Source organism: Anastrepha obliqua, chromosome 3 (assembly GCF_027943255.1).
Source record: "Anastrepha obliqua isolate idAnaObli1 chromosome 3, idAnaObli1_1.0, whole genome shotgun sequence".
Taxonomy (NCBI): domain Eukaryota; kingdom Metazoa; phylum Arthropoda; class Insecta; order Diptera; family Tephritidae; genus Anastrepha; species Anastrepha obliqua.
Genome location: NC_072894.1, coordinates 124,640,778 through 124,657,343, shown reverse-complemented (window position 1 = coordinate 124,657,343; position 16,566 = coordinate 124,640,778).

Genomic DNA, 16,566 nt, shown 5'->3' with positions numbered 1-16,566 from the left:
ACACCATAAATGGCTAGAGAGTACAGAGCACACGAAAGAAAAGACAACCGCTCACTTTGAGTGACAGTCGGAGACTCCCCACGACCTTAAAGTGCATTCTATTGTAAGGAACTCTCTTTTACTAGCGGTTTTAAGGCGGAACAATACAGAATGTACATGACAGAAATACACTTGGAGGCTTACCATTGCCAGCCGAGGAGCGATGATATATGAAAACTTCTATTTTTGTTAAGAACATTAATAGGAGTCCAAAAATTGGAAACTTAAGGTTTTCGATTTAGAATTTATGTGCAAAAACTTCAAAGCCACTTAAAGCTGAGTCTTTTAATAGTAATTTAAAAGATGAGTTTGCACGTAAACACGTATCAATTTTTCGCACATTAACACGTTCAGCGCCATGCCGCACGTTTTTGTGCAAAAGAGTTGTTTCACATAACAGCTTATTGTGCAACTTTTCCATTGCTTTATATAATTTTATTTGTGCTTATGTGTGTACGAGTATATATAAAAGGAGACTATAAGTTTAAATTAAAAGACAAACCAATATCATATATTTGATAATACGATGCGCGAAAAACTATAGAAACTAAATTCTCACAATTGCGTTTACTACTTTTAACTTAACTTATCAAAAATTAATAATTTATTAAAAAATTTATATAACCTTCTGCTGTTTTAAGACTGCTGCTGAAGAAGTAGCGGCTGTACAAAAAGAATGTTCTATTGCCGTTTAGGTCGCTAAAGTTTTTACTCATGTCCTCAACACTTATCATAGCTTATTCTGCGTGTTCACGCGAGACTAATTGAAATTTTTGATATTTTTAGCGTAGGCTGATATTGGGGAAACATTTTTGTTCCAATTTTCATAGCGCTATGAGGTTTTTACCATGCAGGGGACTGTTCCTTGAACATACTTAAGTATGTTATAAGTCGCGAAAAACTGCTGCTTGGCCTCCAGTGAGGATTTTTGTCAAATAAATTTGGAAGTCAATTTTCTATACTTAAAAGTACCAAGATTCGGGGTTTAACATCGCCAATACACGCTCATAAATTTCCTAAAACGTGTGATAGTGAAATTAAATTAAAATAGACAGCTTTGTGACTTCAAGTCAAAATAAATCAGAAAATCTTTCATACAAATTGCTCGATATACACTTGCATGGGTATACCTGGAGTGCATAGATGAAATACACCAGTATGTAGGCATTCACATGGCAATCATAATTACAAGTACAGTAGGAACTCGCTGCTTGCACGTCATGAAAATCGGGCTCGGTGCAAGTTTCGAGGTTGTCGCAAGTACTGAGCTTTTTTCCATACATATTAAAATAGTTTTTTTATTAACAGAATTCCAAGTGCATTTGTCTTTAATACATTAATTAGATACACTTTAAACCGATTCTTTGAAATTAAAGAAATTTTCTATTGAGGTTTGTTTTGTGGGCACTTGTTTGTTCAGTACCTCAGTTTCTGAGCCTCTGCAGAAACATAACATCGTTTAAGCTAGCATTGTTTTGCTCTGTCCAATCCAAACATATATTGAGTTCTGAATGCCTCGTCTGAAGTAATTTTGTAATTTTATTCATATTTAGCATCACATCGTAGTTGCTCCATCGTCTGTTTCGTCGGCTTCATTTAAAGCGGGGGGGTTTAATGAGGTTCAACAATCCATTGCTCGATTTCAGATTGGGAGACTTGCTGAAATGGTTCTACTTCCCGAAGAATATGTGCTATGAATTGAATATTGGATTCATCATCAGCTATATGGAATCGTATCTCCGAAAGGGGAATGATATCGTACAACCCCATCAGACGCTTTTTCAAACAGTTGTTGAAAAGAGGACTGTACAGTTGGGAGAAACACAGTACCGATATTTGGACGCCATAGCTCCTTAACTTGCCGTCTTTGGAATGGCATGGAGCCTTATCAATAAGAAGAACTGCTGTTTGTGTGTGGAAGATTTTGCGCATAAAAACACCTTGTTTATTCAAGCAATTTTTATTAAAACAGGAGTCTTTGTTTCGAAAAAACATTAACATATCTCCGGAACAAATTTTCAGTGAAATCATTCTTCAAATAAAGATAAGGTCGCCCAAGCACTTTTATTTCCTTTGTATACAACAGGCATATAGTGATATATTTAGATAGAGCGCGGATTCGCCGATTTCCCAATAACCATTATTTTTACCTTATGATTTTCAGCAGCATTTGTACAAGCAACGAAGCTTATTCCCTTCCTACTGATTTTACATCCTGGAGCGCATTAAGTTTTATCCGGTAAGAGCTTCCAAAATAAGCCAGACTCGTCGGAATTTTTCCATTTTTTTTTTGTTTTTTTGGTGGGTGAGGTAGGGTTCAAAATGCCTTCGCATTTACAGCGACCGTCATCTACTGCGTCGTGTGGTGTGCACACCAAAACGATCCCTCCTCTCCTTCTGGGGAGACACCCTTCCCGGAACTGCTTTCTATATTACTTCGGCAGGGCCCAGAACGGCATCCATAAAGGACCAATTCTATTCACTGACGTCCACCATATTTGTAGCCAGCTTTCATGCTACTAGCTCGTCTTCTTTTGTCTCTATCTGTGCGGCTTCGCTTTGTTGCACTGTGTCGAGGTCAATCTTTTTCTTTCGTAGTACGTTCTCGATGTATTTCTTTACCGCGTTCCAGTTGTCCGCGCGTTCGAGCATTTTGCTGATTATGTTGCTCGGTGCGATGTCGCCGATTTTCTCCCTCAGAGCATTTCTCTCCGCCAGTCATCTGTCACAACTAAAAAACGTGTGTCCAGCGTCATCGCTCGGTGCTTCGCAGTATATGCACTCGGAATCGGTTACCTTGCCCATTCGGTATAGGTAACTCCGGAAGTAGCCGTGGCCCGAGAGGAACTGGATTAAGAAGTAGTTCACTTCTCCGAAGCTCCTTTGGACCCATTTGTCAATTGATGGAATAAGTTTCGTCGTCCATCTGAGACTCGATTCAGTGTCCCATCGGCTCTGCTACCGCAGCATGGTTTAGCGTCTCCGTTCTGGGAAGCTAGTGATTACGTGTTTATTCTTGGTGTCCCACGCATCCATTCATTCCTGGACCATGAGTCTGATGGGTATCTGACCGCTGATCACGAAAATTGCAGCGCCTGAGACAGTGCGGTAGGCTGAGGCAACTCTGAGTGCCGCTGTTCGGTGCACAGCCTCCAGTGCTTTGCGGTTGGCTCTGCAATTTAGCACAATCGCCCATACTTCGCTGCCGTACAGGAGAATTAAGCTTGTGGCCGCCAAAATTAGCTTTCTTTTACTCTGTGTTGGCCCACCGATGTTTGCCATTAATCTACTTAGCATACCCGTGACCTTTGCTGCTTTGGTAGCCGCATGCCATATCTGGGCCCAGAAAGTAAGCCTGCAGTCAAGTTGAATACCTAAGTATTTTACTACTTTTTGGGTCACTATGGACGTGCCGCCTATTTGCATGCTGACCTCGAGTGGCATGTGATCTCGTGTCATAAGGATGACTTCGGTTTTATGTTTGGCGACTTCCAGGCCGTGGTCCTCAAACCATATTTGCATCCTTATCATGACTTGGTTCAGCTTCCTTGTAGGGACTCAGTGTCCCGAGCTGGTATGACCGCCGCTATATCGTCCGCGTATCCCACTAGGTAAGTATCTTCTGGCATTTCTATGCTCAATATCTCATCGTAGCTCAGATTCCAGAGATCGGGGCCGAGTATAGATCCTTGAGCTGCGCCAGACGTTATTGCTTTTGTTTTCTGACCATCTGGTGTGTTTTACAGCATTTCGCGCCTCGCTCAAGTAGCACTGGAGAATCCTTATCAGGTATGCAGGTATTCGAAACCTTTCTCGTAGTGCCTTTATAATGTCTGCCCATCGTGGGCTGTTAAAGGCATTTTGTACATCAAGCGTAGCCCAGACTGTGATGCGATTCGGGTAGTGCCGTCTGCGTTGAGCGCTACTTACTACCTCCTCTATTGCGCCAAGGGTTGATTTTCCGCGTCGGAAACCGCATTGTCACTCTTATTTGATAATTTTTCATGGATTTTGGCAAGTAATAGGACTATGAATAAGTTCGTGCGGTTTTACAACAGATGGCGTAACTTGATTATTATTCCATCGATCCACATTTCCAAACATTCATTGGAGAGCTACTGTCGTAAGGCACAAACGTCAGTATAAGTTTTTTATTTGAAGCGTAAACAACAATATTTTTACCACACTTGAAAATGTCGAATTTCGTGCCAAATAATGTGTTTTTGCGGGGAATTTTTTAATATGAAGAAAACAGCAGCCGAAAGTCATCGTATCTTGGTGGAAGTTTATGGTGAGCATGCTTTAGCTGAGCGAACGTGCCAGAAGTGGTTTGCACGCTTTAAAAGTGGTGATTTTGGCTTGGAAGACGAAGAACGCGAGGGTGCGCCGCCAAAGTTCATGGATACCGAATTGGAGGAGTTGCTCGATCAAGATCCGGCTCAAACGCAAGAAGAGGTTGCAAAAACTTTGGGAGTTGATCAATCAACCATTTCCAAACGTTTAAAAGCCATGGGAATGATCCGAAAGGTAGGCCATTGGGTGCCGTATGAATTGAAGCCAAGAGACGTTGAACGCCGTTTTATGGCATGCGAACAACTGCTTCAACGGCACAAAAGAAAGGGTTTTTTGCATCGAATTGTGACTGGCGATGAAAAGTGGGTCCATTACGACAATCCAAAACGTCGGGCAACGTATGGATACCCTGGCCATGCTTCAACATCGACGTCGGCGCAGAATATTCATGGCCTGAAGGTTATGCTGTGTATCTGGTGGGACCAGCTGGGTGTTGTGTATTATGAGCTACTGAAACCGAATGAAACGATTACGGGGGATGTCTACCGACGACAATTGATGCGTTTGAGCCGAGCACTGCGAGAAAAACGGCCGCAATACGCCGATAGACACGACAAAGTTATTTTGCAACATGACAATGCTCGGCCACATGTTGCACAAGTGGTCAAAACATACTTAGAAACGCTCAAATGGGATGTCCTACCCCACCCGCCGTATAGTCCAGACCTTGCGCCATCCGATTACTATCTCTTCCGATCGATGCAACATGGCCTGGCTGACCAGCACTTCCGTAATTACGATGAAGTCAAAAAATGGATCGATTCGTGGATTGCGGCAAAACCGACCGAATTTTTCACAAAGGGAATCCGTGAATTGCCAGAAAGATGGGAAAAAGTAGTAGTAAGCGATGGACAATACTTTGAATATTAAATTTGTAACCATTTTACGTCAATAAAGTTTCAAATTTCGAAAAAAAAACCGCACGAACTTATTCATAGTCCTATTAATAATTGCTAAGCTTTCGGTTCTTTAATCTGAAAACTAATTGAATATTGGCTTTGCCATTTTTGGATGAATTTTCCCTTTCACCTGGACCGGATTAATTTAGTTGGTACTTCCCCTAAATTCATTCAGCTGACTCAATTCAAAAAATGTCACCACCTGAACGACCATCGATGGTGCTCCCCCAGCTTTATTCTCAAAGACACAACGCAAAAAGGGCACAAGTGAAAGACGAAACAAAAATGTTGCAAGTATCGAGGTAAACATTTTCTAATGATGCAAGTACTGAGTACGCAATGAAAAAAACTTTGTATCGCAAATGCAGTTTCGAGATGTGCAAGAATCGAGTTTCTACTGTATATCTACACCTAAACGACCAAGCAAAACTATCTCTCATGACTTATGCATATGCATTACGACCGGTATGTACGAGTATTTGTGACATACCATATTGCTTAAGTGACAGTAGTTGCTGCCGTAAAACACAATGAATATTAATGACTCCGTCCAAGAAGCCGCAATTGCCGAAAATAAGTAAAATGAACAATGCGCAGCAATAAAATAATTCGAAATAGTCTCCCAGGTATGCAGGCTTACGTATGCACATACATACATACACACTTGGAGTGCGTGAGAAATAGGATATAAATAAATTAACATAGAAGTAATGCATAAACCATGTTGAAGGAGAAAAGTTGTAAGATGTGATATGAATATTATTCTTATGTTAATATTAAAGGTGAAGTAGAATTTGCAAGTGGCTAAGTTGTTTGTTTGCAATTGAAAGTCCAAGAAACGAGAAAAATCAAAAGATTCCAATAATACGAGTATCTGCTTGCGCGCACTCAACTCCTGGATATTCCATATTTGCAGCAAGAACTGAAACTATTTACTAAATCGGCTGTAGGTTCGATGCCAACTTTTTAAGCATAAAATAACAAAAACTCATGTAAAATGACAATTTATGATAGAGGACAAATGACCAAATGTAGCTGAGAGTTTGTCAAGTAAACGAAAACGGTTGAATTATTCATTGTTACGAGGGGTGCCTTTTATATGTCGGGATTAGAGAGCAAAAACAAATTTTAATCATCGAAAATCACTTTATTGTTTTTCAAAATATTCTCCATGAAGATCTATACACTTTTGCATGCGTTTGAACCAATTGTCAAAGCACTTCTGCCACTCTGAATGAGGTACCTCCAAAACATGCATTCTGAATGTCGCAACCGCTTCTTCAGGTGTCGAAAAACGTTGACCTCTCAGTTTGTTTTTTACGTACGGGAATAAAAAGAAGTCATTCGGTGCCAAGTCAGGACTATACAGCGGATAACCCATTAATTCGATGTTTTGGGTGCTCACAAATGCAATTGTTTGAGCCGATGTGTGAGAGCTCGCATTGTCCTGGTGAAGAGTGATCCGTCTTTGGCGATTGGTTTTCCTAATTTCTTGGAAGACAACTGGCAAACAAATGGTTATGTACCACTCAGAATTTACTGTTCTGCGTTGTTCCAGTGGTACGGTTGCGACATGTCCAGTTTTTCCGAAAAAACAGGCGACCATTTGCTTGGAAGTGCTTCGTGCGCGAACAACTTTTGTTGGATTTGGCTCATCTTGAAACACACATACAGTCGACTGCTATTTACTTTGGGGCTTATACGCGTAAATCTATAATTCATCACCTGTCACGATGTCATAGACGTGTTTCGAAGCCCCGCAATCGTATTTTTCGAGCATTTCCTTCGACCAATCGACACGAGCCTTTTTTTGAGCGATTGACAAATTGTGTGGGATCCAACGCGAACAAATTTTTTTGACAGTCAAATGCCACTAATGCCTAAGATTGTCTCAATCTCACGAGAGGTCACATGACGATCTTGCAATATCAGTTCGCGCACAGCATCAATGGTTTTCGGAACAACAACTGATTTCGGACGACCTTCACGAAATTCGTCTTGGAGTGAACTACGACCACGATTGAATTCACCATACCATCGATAAACACTGGTCCTTGATGGAGCTTCATCGCCAAAAAATGAATTAAGTTCATCCATGCAATGTTGCTGAGTTAATCCACGTCGGAAGTTGTAAAAAATAATCGCACGAAAATGTTTACGATTTAATTCCATTTTTGGACCGAGATGAATCATTTAAGTTACTGTAAACAACACAAATAGCGCTGGTATTTCAAAACGTTCTGAGTACGTAAAAGCCAAAAAATGTCAAACTTTGCGATACAGCTGTCAGTTGCCAGATTGCAACACCAGGGTTGCCAAATGCCGAAATATAAAAGGCACCCCTCGTATTTGTTTCATTATTTTGTTTTTTTCTAATAGCGGTCGCCCCTCGGCAGGCAATGGCAAGCCTGCCATTCGGAGTTGGCTTAAAACTAAAGGCTCCTCCATTTGTGGAACAACATCAAGACGCACGCCACAAATACGAGGAGGAGCTCGGCCAAATACTCAAAAAAGGATGTAAGCGCCAATTATTTAAAAAAAATTATTACTTTCTCTTCTCTCGAAAATTACTTCTGTTCGTTCTGTGAATTCCCATTAATAATCCCACTCATTGCAAAACCCCTTATGTGAAGTGATAATATAGGTCCCGGTTGTAAGCAGAAGTCACCCGTAGCTGTAGCGGCATAAGCATCTCCTATGTTTTCTTTTTATTACTTTGAGGAGCATCGGACCTTTACAAAGCTTCGTACGTCCGAGGCTACTTGTAGGGGTTACTATAATCGAAGCAAATATTTTAATAAAGCAGGTGTAGATCTTACATGCCGTTGTAGATCTTACATGATGGGTGGCAATTTGTTGCTGCCTAAGAACAGCGCTACTCCATGAACTGATTGTGCCACCCTGTATAGTTTTTCGGAGTAGAGAAAGGGTGGTGGTGGTGGGATTACTTGTATATACTAATGATGGCAGTTATCTACTTCTGACTGCAATATTTGCGCCTTTTTTTTGTTACATGAAAATTAGAAAAAGGATTTGAATTATTCGTTGAGAAGGGATATACTTGAAATAATTAGAAATAAGGATTATTCAAGCAGAAAGACGGGGTAAGCGGAAAGAAAATTGGTAGGGAGCACTTCTCGACAAACAAAGAGAACTGTCAATAAAACCTCGACTTAGAATCGACTTTGCTGTAGTTTTTCGATCTTGACTTTTTTGAGGAATGTCATTCTGATGAATTTTGGTTCATTCCTATGTCATATTCAGAAACCAACATCTCGTTGCCGGTAATGTTGCCTTCGACAACATTTTTGCTAACAGAAAGCAGTGTGATGGTGTTTTTGTAAAATAATCAGAGCTGAGTTCTCAAGGTTTCAAAGTGTTTTTGCCCTAAAACATTGTGCTTCATCCCCAAGCATTATCTTCGGTTGTAATTTGATTGATGTGCACTACATAATCTTCGAGTACCTGTCCCTTGGTTTTTTGTTGATGTTTTCGTTAGTCTCAGAGGTGGATGAAAAACCTGGCAAGTCATCAATCAAATGAAAATGAAATGTTTCCACCATTAATAGACTCGTGTTATCGATACTGTCGAGTCAATGTATATATGTATATATATAATTGGCGCGTACATCCTTTTTTTTGGGTGTTTGGTCGAGCTCCTCCTCACATTTGTGGTGTGCGTCTTGATGTTGTTTCACAAATGGAGGGACCTACAGTTTCAAGCCGACTCTGAACGGCAGATATTTTTTATGAGGAGCTTTTCCATGACAGAAATACACTCGGAGGTTTGCCATTGCCTGACGAGGGGCGACCGCTATTAGAAAAAACTTTTTCTTAATTTTGAACTTTCCCCGAGATTCGAACCGACGTTCTCTCTCTGAGTTCCGAATGGTAATCACGCACCAACCCATTCGACTACGGCGGCCGGCAATGTATGTAAAACAAAAAAAAAAAATACAGCACTGTTCTAGTCTGAAAAAATACCATTCATTGCATTCTGCATTTCTTCAATTTGGGGCACATATAGTAGTCCAAATAGCAGCCAAGTCTGAGGGGATGTGACATGAGTTGGAGTTCTTCTTCCATTAATTTTGCGACCACAACTGCTGAGGTGTGAGCTGGTGCGACTTCCTCGATTCAAGCGAATGCGAAACATAAAGAAATATGTAGATCGATCTGACTTAGTGTATGTTCTTCCAAGAGGTACTACTTCTAAACATGACCTCGATATGCGCCAGTAGTGCCATCTGTCTAACTTTGCACGGACTTTTCAAAATACTTTTGTATTTCTTTCTGAAAGTCCTCCTAAATTTTGTCCATTTCCATTTGGATTGAAACATTTAAAGTGCATTCCACAAATTGAAATAGCATCTTGGCCTAAGTCCCTTGTAAACAGCCACAACTACATCCTTAAGTGTGCACATACATATACATATATGTATAAACCATTATTTTAATTCACTGACTCAACAATATTTCTCACTGGCTTCCATGGCCACACAGCATACCCATGCATAAATAACAAAGTGTTGAATTTTACATTAGCTTTGGTTTTATACTCATACTTCACTTTCAGAGTTCTGCTCGCCACTCAGAAGCTGAAATTATTCTTTTTTGTTCTTTTTTTTTCCTACTAACACTTGACTGTGTGTGCTTTACTTCGTTTATCCTTTTGTTCTGTTGCTGCTTCTGCCCGCTTAGTCGTTGCTGGCTCCGTGTTCCTGCGTTGCTTCAATGCTTCGGTGAGAGTCTTTTCTTACATTTGTGCGCTCATTTCCGTTTTATCCTTTCAAGTTTACTTATTGGTCATTTCCACAACTATTACATCCATTCTAGCAAACAGCAGCTACTCATCGCTGATGAAAATGCTACGAGGCAGACGTTAAAATACCTTGGGGAAAATTGGTGTAAATGTGAGTTTAGAATTTAAGTTGTTTGATGGTATGCTGGGATGCGGAGATGTACTACCTAAGTGTTAGTGGATGTTCCCTATTGTGTATTTAAGTAAATCAAGGTAGAGAGTTTTAAACTTGAAAAAAAAAAAATCGTAATCAGTGCTACATTTGATCCAAAATCGGCAGTAGTGGCCTGATGAGGTACTCAGGAGATAAATAATGAAAGCGTGGCGAAATCAACAATTGAAAGGAGAGACGAGTTTCAATACAAAAAGTGCGTGACGGGCTGTGGTTCTGCAAATATAGGGAATCCATTAGTGTTATACTGCTTCGTTGCTCCGATAGAAAGTTCTTTTAAAATATTTGAAACATATCAGTTCAAATATAACTCAGGGACCTGATGTTGCTTACAAATATACTGTATTATAAGCTCAGACGAAGTTAATCCATCTCAATTCATTAACAGTACCACCAAGCTGAATGTCGACACCTTTTCGTCATTTATTGTTTTCTTGACCAACCTAAAGTTAGCAAGAACGATTTTGGGTAGATTTGTCACAAACTCTTTTAAAAGATCAAAAGGTACTTAAAAGTGTGTGGCTTCTCATCTTTCCAGTCGACAAAGCGCTTAAATGAAGTGTACAGTCTTGGTCTCTCGTTTAGAAGTGAAAAACGTTTACCCGCATCTAAATTGTTTTACGAGATAATAACCAAACCATGGCTTATTGTAGACTTTTATTCGAAGTGGTTCTTAGCTGGCTGAACATCCGTTGCTCAGCAGTTTAACATTTATGGCTACTCTAATTAAAAATTTTCGCCACTTCGTACACCTTAAATTAAACTACAATCCATCAAATAATTTCAGCATGGGATTGTTGCAAAGCTGCCCCATTAGTCTAAATACTTTTGAATTTGGTTAATCGTTTTTATCTGCCTACCGCCCGTTCTTTGCATTAGTATGAAATATACTAGTGGAAAGTTGTAGAACAGAGAATGTATTTAGACGAGCTGCTGAAATATGCAATAAAAGTACGACTACTTGAATATCCACGCAAACGTTACCGAGATTGGATTACAAGGATTACGAAGCATTCACTCTTTGAGAATGAGGGATGTACCCACTGTGGCTGGAACTTTGACTGAACGTTGCAATTTTGAAAGACTAGGCGTACTTTCTCGAAGATGCTGCAGATACTGTAAGAACTATGAAGAACAAGAAACGATTCTTTCTCCCCTACGTAACTGTATTTCACTGTACAAAAGTAGATTATGGAATCGGGAGCCCTTTATTCTGATTGGTAGCGAATGTCGGCTTAAAATGTCCCACTTCAAATTAATTTGTGTATCAACTTATGTAAAAAAATTTGTTATAAAATAAAATAATAATTTCTAATAATTTATTCCCAATGCTCATAGTGGCGGCCGTCGTAGCCGAATGATTGGTGCGTGACTACAATTCGGAATTCAGAGAGAACGTAGGTTCGAATCACGGTGAAAGACCAAAATGAAGAAAATTTTTTTCTAATAGCGGTCGCCCCTCGGCAGGCAATGGCAAACCTCCCAGTGTATTTCTGTTGTGAAAAAGCTCCTCATAAAAAATATCGGAGTCGGCTCGAAACTGTAGGCCCCTCCATTTGTGGAACAATATCAAGGAGAAGGAGCTCGGCCAAATACCCAAAAAGGGTTTACGCACCAATTATATATACATATATAGTGCTCATAGTTGTATGCATTTTCAATGTATCTATACCAAATGTGTCAGCATTAACTTTCTTGGACAATTATCTTAGTTCGAGTTTTTCATCTATGGTGACCCTCAGTAAAATTGCCTGTTTAAAATTTTCGTGGAACATTGTGGCTCTTTTTATCGAATTTCATTAATCACGTTTTGGGAAAGCAAAGGCGAAAGCAAAATAAACTACCAATAGAAGATAGATTGGGGGTGGGTACGGTATACTAGACAGTTTACTGGGGTGGTAGCCCTTGGTCGGGAAAAATCCGAGTCATGGGAATGCCGGCTGCCGGGCCATCAATTAGCAGAGCAGATAGACGACTCAACATTCAGCCTAACATCACAATTGCTAGCGCCGGTCTGATAAATAGAATAACCTGGTGACCTATGCTATCGCTTGCATCAGACCACTTGCCCATCATCATCTCGATGGAGGAGCCTGCTGACTTTGTTTCCGCGGATCACCGGTTATACATCAACTTTAATCCTCGCATAAAGGATCTCAATTTGGAAATATGGCAACAGGTAACCCAACACAAGCGGACCAAATAGGAAGAGCACTTGTCGTCCTGCAACTTCACCTCTGGTGTGACCAAGCTCTGGTCCACCATAAGGTCCTTGTCGAACCCGACGAAGCACAACTAGAAAGTGGATATCACCTTCAACGGGTGTACTTCGTCGGATCCGAAGAGAAGCGCAAGCTTTTTTAGGGGGCAATTTATTCTGCATCCTCCGGCCGACAGATCCAAGCATAGATGCCACCAGACGGCTGTACAAACTGACGTACAACAGTGCGCCACTTGCCTTCTCCAGCGATGAGGTTCAGGGGCCATCAACCATATGAAACCATCTAAAGCTATTGGCCTTGATGGACTAAACATGCTGATGTTGAAAAAGCTGGGTCCATTGGGGGTAGGATACCTTACTAGGGTTTTCAATATGTCTATGGCCACTCTCATAATTCCTGACAAGTGGAAATCAGGGATAGTGGACCCACTACTGCAAGCTAAGAAACCCGCCAGTTATCGTTTGATAACTCTCCATTCCCCAGTAGTGAAGACTCTTGAAGTCCTTTTACTCCCACTCTTTACGAAACATCTGATCCCAGCCCAAAACCGCCCCTGCGGGAGGACTGTCCTAGTAGCGTTGGATCTAAAAAAGGCTTTTGATACAGTCAGCCATGCCACGCTACTAGATGACACTCCCGCCAAGTCTGAAGAGATTGACCGTAAACTACCTGAGTGGCCGGTATTCGTCGATGCTATTTCGAGACCAAATCTCAAAACAGAAGAAAATAAAGCAAGGAGTTCCAGAGTGTTGTGTCCTTTTACCCTTGCTTTTTAACTTCTATATCTCGAAACACCCCCAGCTACCAGAGGAATTTTGTCAGGTCTCCTACGCTTTCTCGCTTCTTCCCTGCGAGGAACCTACAACTTTCCCCCACTAAATCCACGGCGATCCTCTTACCTACCTGGAGAAAGGAGGTCAAATTGCCACGTATGGTGAAAGTAGATGACACACCAACTCCAACTGTTAACAACCCCAGAATATTGGGAGTTACCTTCGACAGTTTGCTCTCCTTCTCAACGTACACAACCGCTATTGCCACCAAAATACAGAATCGCAACAAGGTCCTCAAATCGCTTGCCGGCAGCCCATGGGGCAAAGAGAAAGAAATGTTGCTTTCAAGGCAATAGGCCGGCCAGTTCTATACTATGCTGCCCCTGTCTGGTTGCCTGCAACCAGTGATTTGGAGTGGACGAAGCTGCAGACCTGCCAAAACACTGCCATAAGGACCGCGGCAGGATTTCTTCTGATGTCCCCAATACAACATCTCCATGACGAGTCCCATATGCTACCTGTGAAGGAGCATAATAAACTGCTCAGCAAGCAATTTCTGCTAGGGTGTTACCGCAGGCCTCACCCATGCAGACACCTGCTTGAGCCTGAGCCACCTTCCAGGCATGTGAGGAGGTACATCCTTAATTACGCGGATGAGATCCAGGACAAAACATACCGTCAACTACTGGATCGGAGAGTGTACAGACAGACAATCAACGACATTCGTCGGGAGACCCTTACCACCCTCTTAAGCTCCCGACCCCCGAATGCCCTCATCGGAGTCCAACCACCATCCATTGCAGGCGAAGAGCTCCAACTTCCCCGAGAGTGCCGCGTAACATTGGCACAACTACGTTCTGGATACTGTAACAGGTTAAACTCTTACTTATCCATAATCGACCCCGGCATACTAAACATATGTCCGGCATGTGAAGGCACCCCGCACGACACTAACCACCTTTTCACATGCTCCATCAAACCCACTCATCTAACAGTCCTCTCCCTCTGGACCCAACTCGTCGAAACAGCATGTTTCCTGGTCTACCGTTAGATGAGCTTGATGAAGACGACCGTTGATTACACTACACTGACATGAAAAAGTTAGTGCTACAACAACAACCAACACAAGATTTGCCACGGCGTCTTCCGCATAACAACTGCATTTGGCGGCTTTATATTAATTTGTTGTTTCACAATTTAACTCGCGGCACTTCGTTTTAATTAGTTTCTTTAGTTTAAATCCCACAAACCGCAATATTATCAACCCATTCACTGAATTTTCACATCGGTTTATTTTGCTCCTTTGTTTTGTAATATATTAGTAAGCAACCTGACGTCAAACGTGTCAAAATCGCGAAAGTAACTGTTTTGGGTTTGACGTTTGGTAAGTAATCATGAAACTTACTTTTTTGGAAACTTACTTTGAAAAAATAATAAATCTCATTCCGAAGTTCATAGAGCATTGGCAGCATCTTCTGACCTTATTTCTTTCAAACATGAGGAGATAGCTGCTGTTACGGTGGATGGTGAGCGCTATCGAATCATGCTGACTGAATTTTTCTTTCAAAAAATTATCTATATTTATAAAATAAATGCCATAAAATTATCGATCAGAGTATAATAAACAAAATTCATTCCAACAATATAACCGTTTTGTGTTATCGTTTCGTGCTCTAAAGCTTTTAAAAAACACCAGATATTATTGCCACTTCTCCCATTCTTCATTTCTGTATTATGTAATCATCAATACAGGCACTCCACGTCAGATCTCATCGCATACGTCTATTTGGCCCACCAGCTTTTCAAGAGCTTCGAATTTTGCGATTTAATGTCTAAGTTATCCTCTCCGCAGCCGAATGGTTGGTGCGTGACTACCATTGGGGAGTACGTAGGTTCCAGTCTCCGTACATAAACTTCAAATAATAGAAAATGATTTTTCTAATAGCAGTCGCCCCTCGGCAGGCAATGGCAAACCTCCGAGTGTACTTATATTTCTACCATGAAAAACATCTGCTGCATCATGTACTTTTTTTCCTAGAATTCTTTGCAAAATCTGAATCTGCTAGGATACATGTCAAAAACGTCGTTTCATAAAACTTGGCTCATGCTAATACCATATAAAGGGTATTCCAATAAGAGGTGTTATTTTGATATTCAAAGAAAAATGCTATTGCTTGTGTGGCACGTAGTGCCATCTTGTTGAAAATAAACGTTGTACAGTTCAGTACCATCCAATTCAGGCCATAAAAAATCGTTAACCATCTCTCGATAGCGCAATCCATTCACCGTAACTGTTGCTCCAGCTTCATTTTCGAAAAAGTAAGTTCCAATGACTCCGCCGGACCATTAACCGCACCAAACAGTCACACGTTGAGGATAGTGAGGCTTTTCAACAATAACTCTTTTATTTTCTGAGCCCCAGATCCGACAATTTTGCTTGTTGCCGAACCCACCGAGCTGGAAATGGGCCTCATCACTCAAGATGATTTTGCGATGGAATTCCGGATGATTTTCATGCATTTCAGCGACCCAATCAGCAAAGACATGACGTTGTTGATGATCGGCCGGTTTGGGTTCTTGTGTTAACTGAACTTTATAGGCTTTAAGACCTAAATCTTTATGCAAAATGCGGTGTAATGACATTTGTGGAATGCCTAATTCCAAGGAACGACGAGGAATGGATAAACTTGGGTTTTCTTCAATACTTTCGGCTACAACATCAATATTTTCGGCTGTTCTTGAGCGACGTGCACGGGAGTTATTCTCCACATCACTAACTTGTCACAACAGCTCGAATTTTTTCACCGATTTCTGTATTGCGGTCCGATAAGGTGCTTCACGATGACCCAAAAATGTTCGAGTTTTACGAACCGTCTCTGCCACATTTTCACCATTTTTATAGTGAACTTTAATAATTTCAATGCGTTGTTTAAGCGTGTATCGTTCCTTGCATGGAAGCACTCCTTAATCTCCCACCACTTCATATAGCAATACAAGAGGAAGCAGCTACGCAAGCACTCATGCTACACATGAAAAAAAATTTCAAATTAGGCAACCTCACCGGTCACCTAAGTATCCTAAATAAAATCAAAAACACCATAAGCATGGCTCAAGTCTCAGACCACATTGACCCAACTCTCTGTTTCACAAAAGGATACCAGTTACCTTTCCTGAGAGGATTGAGTGGAAAACAAACCCAAAATGGATGAATGATGATTCACAAAAATGGTACACTGATGGATCAAAAACATCTTATGGTGTAGGAGCAGGTGTAGTGGGGCCCATAATCCACAAATCATTCACTCTC